General features: G+C 34.2%; 1 pseudogene; it reads left to right on the top strand.

Annotated features, from left to right (window-relative positions):
- Positions 1-7,498: 7,498 nt before the first annotated feature.
- On the top strand, positions 7,499-8,047 carry LOC120144150 (annotated as a pseudogene).
- Positions 8,048-8,606: the final 559 nt, after the last annotated feature.

Below are 8,606 nucleotides of genomic sequence, written 5' to 3'. Positions count from 1 at the left end.
CGGAATTTTGCTTGAAGAGGCAGGATCCACTTGTTGATCTTCATGTGGTTGGCTTCTTGTAATGCAGATGTACGAGCATTGATTTGTATAGGTATAGTACCAGAGTGATAAATTGGTTCTGGTGGAAAACCTAGAGGATATATGGGTTCTTGGTCAAAAGATACAGGATTTTCATGCATTTTTCCACTGATAGCCTGCCTTTTAAACATGTCCTCTATCTTCTTCATCATACTGTCTTGTGAATTTGCAATACTGGCTTCAATTTTTTCCAGCTTCATTCTCATTTCTTCTTGTTCTTTATGATGTTGTTCCTCAATACGCTGTATTTTATCCTCCATAATTCTCCTAGTAGCTTGTCTAGTACCGTAGTGATGTAATATTTCTCTTTTGGCCAGAGTAACTGCGATTTGAAAAATCTTTTAATATTATTTTTTCAAATTTTAATTAATGAATTTTAACTTAATAAATAAAATAATTCATAGCGAAAATTATGAAATGAATGATGAATGTATGCAAAATGCATGTATGTAAAAAACATTGATCCCAAAAAGTTAACTGTCATAGAACAACTTTCATTGGCATACAAAAGTTTCTTTATAATATTTCATAACTACAGATAAGGCATAGCTTTCCTATTAAGCTCTATAATTTCTTTCATTAACCATGACACCTTCTTTCCGTACTTAGAAACTGGATCAACATGATGCTCAATTATTTTGGCTTCAACAGCTAATTCCCCAACATATCTAGCAACTTCGCTCATTTGTACCATGGCCTCGAACACCATATTGCTTCTTTCTTCACTCCTTTCGACATAGAACTCAGTTGACTTTTGCCATTGTTCATCGTTCCTTCAAGAGTTTGCTCTAACTCAGTGATTCTGACTTGACAATTGTGCAGAATTTTTCAAGATCTCTAATGCGTCTTCGTAGTGAAGCATTTTCCTCATTACTTTCTTTGAGATCATTAGGTCCTAGACGAACCTTTTCTTGAAACAATGATTCTTCAAGTTGCAAAATGTAAGCATTAAACTCTGAGTTTTTATTTCTAGACTGATCCAGATCTTCTTCAAGTTTTGTTCGTGCTTCTTGTGTTCTTTGATTAAGCTTCTGGATTTGAACATCCTTGTTTCTACATCTTTGCATCCAATTGCTAGCCACCTCCTGCTCTACCTCAAGTCTGGTGTTGAAATTTTTCCTTTCCAGCTCCCATTTTTCCTTTTCAATATTGGATTCTTCCATCTTTTGGCCTCTGACTTCAAGTTCAGCAATCAACTGGTTCATTTCAGATTCAAATCCCTTAAACATGATATTTTTCTCGCCTTCAAATTTATCAAAGATGTCATTCTTCATCTCTTCTAAATCTTTGGCTCGATCCCTTTCTCTTTGCATTTCATTCATGATCTCGCGGTGTTCAGCCTTGTGTTTTATAAATCGCTCTCTTCTGTCAACCTCGAAATCTTCCATTTTTGCTTTCCTTTTCCAGGCTTTTGAGTAGACGGTTATTCTTTCCTTTCAGATCTTCAACTCGTCTTTTCTCAATGTTCAATTCTCTGGTCATCTGTACCGTCGATTGGCTGGGTCCTGATGCTTTTCGGGATTTATATAACTCTTGGTAATTTTTCTGTAAGGATCTGTACTCATCCTCACCTTTTTCTTTATCTTTTCTCAACATTGCACATTGTGATGAATGAAAGTCAATGTCAACCCCCAACATAGCTTTATCTTGTCTCATTTGCTCTAACTCTTTCGACCAACCATCTCTTTCTGCTTCAAACTCAGCTCTCAAGATTTCAATCTCTGATGGAACCACCTTAATGAGATCTTCCATAGAAATATCCTCATTTTGATCTGGTAGAGGAATATTTTCGTTTTTTCTGACAGATCTCCAATCTTCATAATCAGGAGTTAGCATTTCTTTGCTGCTTTAGCTCGAATACAAAAAGTTGTTTTCCAAGCTGTAACGGCTTCCATGATATTTCTTTTATAATTTTTGCTGTGGAATGCGAACTCAGATGACTGTAGTCCAGCAGTGACAGGTACAAATTGACGACCTTCATACTGTCTTATAACCAGAAGTGGTGCATATCCAATTCCTCCCATAATCCGAGCAGCATTATCCAGTTGTAATCACCACACCTGTAAAAGAATTCCCTTTGTATTTGCCACGGGGCTCGCCAAACAACGTCATTGCTTTGCAGATTTCGAAAGGCATTAATCCACATATCTTTCTTAATTTCTTTAGGCCATTCCTGCTCCAGAAATTCCTTTAATGGTGAATAATCCGTATTAAAGCGTCGGTATGAAACCTTTTATGTTCTCCAGAAATGACTACGGATCCAAACATATAACAACTGAGTACACCCTGAGAATCGTCCACCTCCTAGCCTTCTGCAAGCATTTAACGATCTGAAGGTCTCTGCTAGGATTGCAGAAACAGGATTAATCTTCTTCGGTAGCTGTTCAAACAAGTCTACCACTGCAGCTTCAACATATCCCAATACTTTTGGGAAGATGACCATACCATATATACCCAGAGCAAATAAATCGAATCGTACTTTAATATCTGGATGGCTTTGAATAAGTTCTCTGATGTTGGTCCAAGCTATGCCTTCGCTTTCGCCTTTTTGTTTTGTACGGGATGCTACCCATTCTTCTCGTACCCCGGCAATCTTTGCTAATTTAACTCGAAAGGGTTGAGTTTTAATTGACTTTGAATATATTTGATTCTCCAAAGCACCTTCAAGATGTAACAAAGTTGTATATTCTTCAATAGTAGGGACCAAGTCCTCCTTATTGAAAGTGAAGCAATTGTACCCTGGATTCCAGAATTGAACTAGGGCTCTGAGTAATTCATCATCAACTTCAACATAGAGCAAATATGGGATGTCTCCGTAAGTCTGATAAAACTGCAATTTTTTGTTTGAATCCCAACTTTCCCAAATGCTTCGCAAATCTTGCATATCATTTCTTTTTAGTGAAACTGAAGCATAACTGGCCAAGTCAGATACATAATCATCCTGCAGACTGTCTCCTTCTTGTCTTTGTAAATCTTCAGCCCACTGTCTTACTTCTGAGTTTAGAATTACTTGACTTGAACACTTTTTATCCATAAATGAAGGCTTTCCAATGAGACAATTAACACAAGGATCAATGTCTTTTATCCTGTATAATGCAATGCAAACAGAAAAATAAAGAACACACAAAAAGAAAATAAATTAGTTTACATAATAAAGAAATTTAATAATAACATTTACATAAATATTCTTTATTTAAACATGCTTTTCTGAATTTAAATAATTTAAATAAACATGTAATTTAAACAATAAATAAATTAACAGAAAAGACAGAATTCATTTCTCCTGTGTGTACACCTATTTTGGACATAATTTCGGCATGACTTCGGATTGGAAGAGTTTCTAAGGTTTTTTATATGCAGGGTTTCAGATCTAGGAGTAAAGGTACTCGAATTGTCCATGTTAGTGCCCCCTTAGGCTGCTAACCCTCAATCCTAGTCCATTACAGACTAAAGTGGATCGAGTTCAATTCGAGGGGATACATTTCTCTATGCCTGACACGGAGAATAAATTCTCACGAAGATATAGAGCATATGAACCCCGAAAGTTACTTGCTAGGTCTGACACGGAGAATAAATTCTCACGAAGATGTCGCTTTCACTCCCACTTAAAAGGGACAACTCAATTATAGAGCTTTATGTAATGCAATGCAAGTGTTGTGTGTGAGGAGAAATGTTCAAACCTTCAACAGAGAAATAAATAATGAAATAAAATACTTGCAAATAAAATAAAAACATATAAATATTATGAAAATAATAAGTAAATATAAAGATTTTGAAAAGAAAGAAAAAATTAAATATATAGTTTTTAATTTTTAATTAATAGAGACAATTTATAATTGATTTTTAAAAGTTTGACCAGTCCCCAGCAGAGTCGCCAAGCTGTCGTAACCGGTTTTCGCCCGGGCACGAATTTATTTGTTTGGCGGGAAAAGTGATGTGAATAAATGGTTTTGAAAATAATTTGGGAGTCTCCATCGGCCTTTTGGGTCAGGTAGGTCGAATACCTAAAAATTATTTTTTTTTAAAAGAGTTAAGAAAACATCAATTAAAAAAATTTGAACTGATCTGCATTTATAACCAAAAATTCGTTCTTTTTAATAATAAAAAGGGATTCGTGGTCGGTTACGTTTAGGGAAGGATTAGCACCCCTACAACGCCCAAAATTGGTACTTTTTAATTATAAATTGTCTCTATTATTAAAATTTTAAAAATTCAAAAATATTTAATTTATAATTCTATTATTTCAAAATTATATAAAAAATATTTATTTATTTAAAAATATCCGAAAAGAACTTCTAGGTGCCTTAAGACAGCTCTTTTCTTTGATATTGATAAATATTAATTTAAATAATATTGTTTACTTTTTAATTTTAAAATATCAGAATAGGACATCCAGTTGTATTAAGACTGTCCTTTTCTTCGATATTAAAAATAAATATTTAAAAATACTATTTATTATATTTATAAATATAAAATATTTAACAATATAATAAAATAAAAATACAAATACTACTAAAATAATATATTTAAAAACAATAAAATAAATGAAAACATATAAAATAACTGACTAAATTACAATAAAAATAAAATTAAAAATCTAATTCATAATTAATCAAAATTATAGGGATTGAATATGTTATTTCTTTATTTTATTTATTTGGTGACTAAAATAAAATTATCTAAAATTCGGATATTAGAATCAAATAAATTAAAAATATAAACTAGGGATTAAAATATTATTTATTAAAATTAATGGATTAAATCTATAATTTATCCTAAATATATTATTTTAATATGAAGGACTAAAATAAAAGAAATTAAAATTCGAAGACTGAATTAAAAATATTATAAATTCAATTTAGTGACTAAAATGTAAAGTTTACAAGTTCGGAGGACTGCGGACGGGGTTTAACTATTTTATAATTACGCGCATAGTCCTTCCCGAAACGACGTCGTTCGGGAATGACTATATATGGTCCAAACCGGCTGGCCCGAAGGGCCAGCCTTCATTTTTCATTTCACTCTCTCTCTCTAAACTGAGAGAGTTTTAAAACTCTCTGCCTTCTCTCTAGCTTCCCTCATCGGAGGGAAGCCGGTCACCGGTCGGCCACCGTGTGCCGCCGTGAATGTCACCGCCGGCCACCGCATCCGGTGGCCGGAAAAAATTATTTTTATATTAATAGATAGATCGGACCGTCCTAAGGACGGTCCCGGTGTTCTTTTCCCTTAAAAAGCTCCTAATCGGAGCGAATCTACAAAAATACCTTCGATGTTTCGAAGGTTCTGACGAGATCCGGTGGTCGAGGCTTCCTCGGTAAGTCTTCTTCCTTTTTCTTTTTTTTTTCTTCTGGTTCTTTGCTGCTGAGATCGTTGGTAATAGTTTGTATCTTCTCTGTTTTTTTTTTTTTTGTCTCTCTCTTTTTTTTTCTGTCTCTCTGTCCCGTTCTCTGTCTCTCTCCCTTTTTTTTTCAGGTTGGGGTGGTGGCTTTTATAGCCACCACCGTTGTAGCCGTCGGACCGGTCCGAAGAGGGGGTCTCGGTGAGTCACCGGACTACCAGTGGTGACTCACCCCGTAGCCGTGGCGTGGACGGCTGGCGTTGGAGCTTCTGGAGCGTTCGGTTGGGACGTGGCAGCGGCGGAGGCGGCGAGATAGCAACGGCGGCCGCGTGTCCCTAGGGTATCAGACCCTAGGGTTTCCATCTAGGGCAATCTGGACCGTTGGATCGTGCCAGATCCAACGGTTGTGATGAGGCGGCTGGTTTAGATTAGGGTTAGGAAACCCTAACTGGAAACCCAAATGTTTAGGGTTTCTGGTTTGATTTGGAACGGTTTTGGTTTGTTTGTAACTGGGCCGGTCCAGTTGTCATTGGTCTGTAATTATTATTTATATATATATGTTTAATATATATTTAATAATAATAATAATGATAATAATAATAATAATAATAATAATAATAGTAATAATAATATTAATAATAATAATATGGATAAAAAATTAATATCTTCACATATAAAATATGTGTAATATTAAAATTTGTCACTTTTTTATATTTATAAATATTAAAAATTATAATTAATATTATAAATATGACTATTATAAACAAAACTTTATAGATTTGAATATGCTATAGATTTAGTTGTTTGATGTCTTTATTTTTAAAAGAACAGTAAAGATAAATTTATTATTATGGTTTAATTTTAAAGAAAATTGACAGATTCTAAGAAAAATATTGTTGAGTTTAAGGTATTTTTTGGTGAAACATATATAAAATTCACGTTGAAGAGGTCAAAATGAGTAAACTGTAAATTTTAGAGTCCAACAATCATCGAAGATTGTGGTAATTGACGACTGTCGATGACGATGGTGAGTAGAAACTGACGACGGGAGATTTTCATCAAATTTAGGGATCAAACTGATATTTTATCTAAAATTTAGGAGTCAAAATGATAGTATATATGAAGTTTAGGGTCAAATTAGTATTTTATCTAAAGTTTAGGAGTCAAATTAAAAATTAGTCCCCTTTGACTGACGTGTTATGTCATTAAGCGAATGACCAAAATGTAACAAAAGTGTAAGTGATAAACATTTAATAAATTAATAACACAAGTGACTGAAATATAACCTTTTTAAATTTGGTGAGTAAAACTATATAAATGTAAAAGGAAAGTCGTCAATTCAGTAATTATCTTTTTTCTTAGTTGAATTGATCAATTCCACTGATTAATCTCACATCCCTATTAACAATCTCTGCATGACACCAAAATTCAGGTAGGGAAGAATCAATTCACTTAATTTGTAATTGAGTGAACTATATGGATAGTATCTTATGCTTTTGGTTTGGTTGATTTTGATCACCTATTCGGAAAAAAGAATAATTTTGGTCTCTTGTATTATTGATTTATTTAATTTTAATTTCCTAACCATTAACTCTCGTTAATCCATAAATAAAACAAAAAATTAAGTTGATAATTAAAAAATATAAAAATAATTCACTATCCTCCTCCTCCCTTTCCCATCATTAAAATTGTCATTCAACATCTTGTATGGATAGAGCTAGGGGTGTAAACGAACCAAGTCGAGCTCGAGTATTGCCAAACTCGACTCAAACTCGAAAACTTTAAATGTAAGCTCGACTCGACTCGAAAACTCACGAGCCTAAAATTTTCAAACTCAACTCAAACTCGAAAGATAATAGTAAAACTCGATTCGAACTCGAAAAGACTCGAACTAAAAAAGAAATTCAAAAACTCAACTGAAACTCGATACTCAAGCTCGATTTAAACTTGAATCAAGCTTGATTGCTCACTACGCAGCTTTGTAAGTTAAACCAATGAATTTGAACTTTAATTTATAGGATCACTTGTAGAGCACTTGCTTCTATCTTAAAGACGTGGGATATCAAGACTTCCCTCCAAATTACTATCGCTTTCTTGTAATCCAAACGCCACTTTTCTCTCATCAAATTATCATACCGATGGTTCGTACCAAGCAAACTGCCAGGAAATCAACCGGCGGCAAAGCTCCACGCAAGCAGCTAGCCACGAAGGCCGCTAGGAAGTCGGCTCCGGCGACCGGAGGAGTAAAGAAGCCGCACCCTTTCAGACCAGGAACCGTGGCTCTAAGGGAAATCAGGAAATACCAGAAGAGCACTGAGCTCCTGATCCGAAAGCTTCCGTTTCAGAGGCTTGTCAGGGAAATCGCTCAAGATTTCAAGAAATGATCTGAGGTTCCAAAGCAGTGCCGTCGCCGCTCTTCAAGAAGCCGCCGAGGCTTATCTCGTCGGCCTGTTTGAGGATACCAACTTGTGTGCAATTCATGCGAAGAGGGTTACGATTATGCCTAAGGATATCCAGCTTGCTCGGAGGATTCGAGGCGAGAGGGCTTAGATTTGTTTGTTTCTCAGTTTTTCAATGTCTAGAATTCGAGATCTATGCTTTTGTTCATCTTATTGTATTTGCTCTCTGTAAATTTTTAATGTAAATCGGTAGAATTGTAGTGGATTTGTGGTTTCGTGATTTCGCCATGGAATTCGATTAATGAAATCAGATTAGTTTCTTCATATTGTAAGGTTAACCTTTATTAAAATTACTTATTTCTCCCCACATCTGATTCTAAAACCATAAAGTGTTGTACATTTTTTCACCCAGTAAAAAAATTTAAAATTTCTAATTTTTGTTGGGAACAAAATAAATTTTTGACAATTAAATGTACTACTTACAAATTAAATTACAACATACATCATTAAATTATGAATTTCGTTTTAATTTCAATTCAATTTAGGATACACAAAACAAAGAGTTGAAGAGAGAAAAAGAAAACCAAAGAAATGTGGACAGTGGAAGGTATTCAAGCCTGTGTTTTAGAAATGGAGTATTAGCATTTTAGGACCTGTTATATTTGTAATCTTCTGATTTCGTCATTAATCAAGGTTTACGTTTTTATGATTTGGGTTGTTAATTTATTTTTATCTTATGTTTTGATCACCGTTTGTTTTGATAATGGACCTATTGATTGATTTGACCAAGT

The sequence above is a fragment of the Hibiscus syriacus genome, unplaced genomic scaffold, assembly GCF_006381635.1.
Source record: "Hibiscus syriacus cultivar Baekdansim isolate YM2019G1 unplaced genomic scaffold, ASM638163v2 tig00002287_pilon, whole genome shotgun sequence".
NCBI lineage: Eukaryota > Viridiplantae > Streptophyta > Magnoliopsida > Malvales > Malvaceae > Hibiscus > Hibiscus syriacus.
The sequence above is the reverse complement of the archived record's forward strand: the minus strand, read 5'-3'. Positions and strand labels throughout refer to the sequence as shown.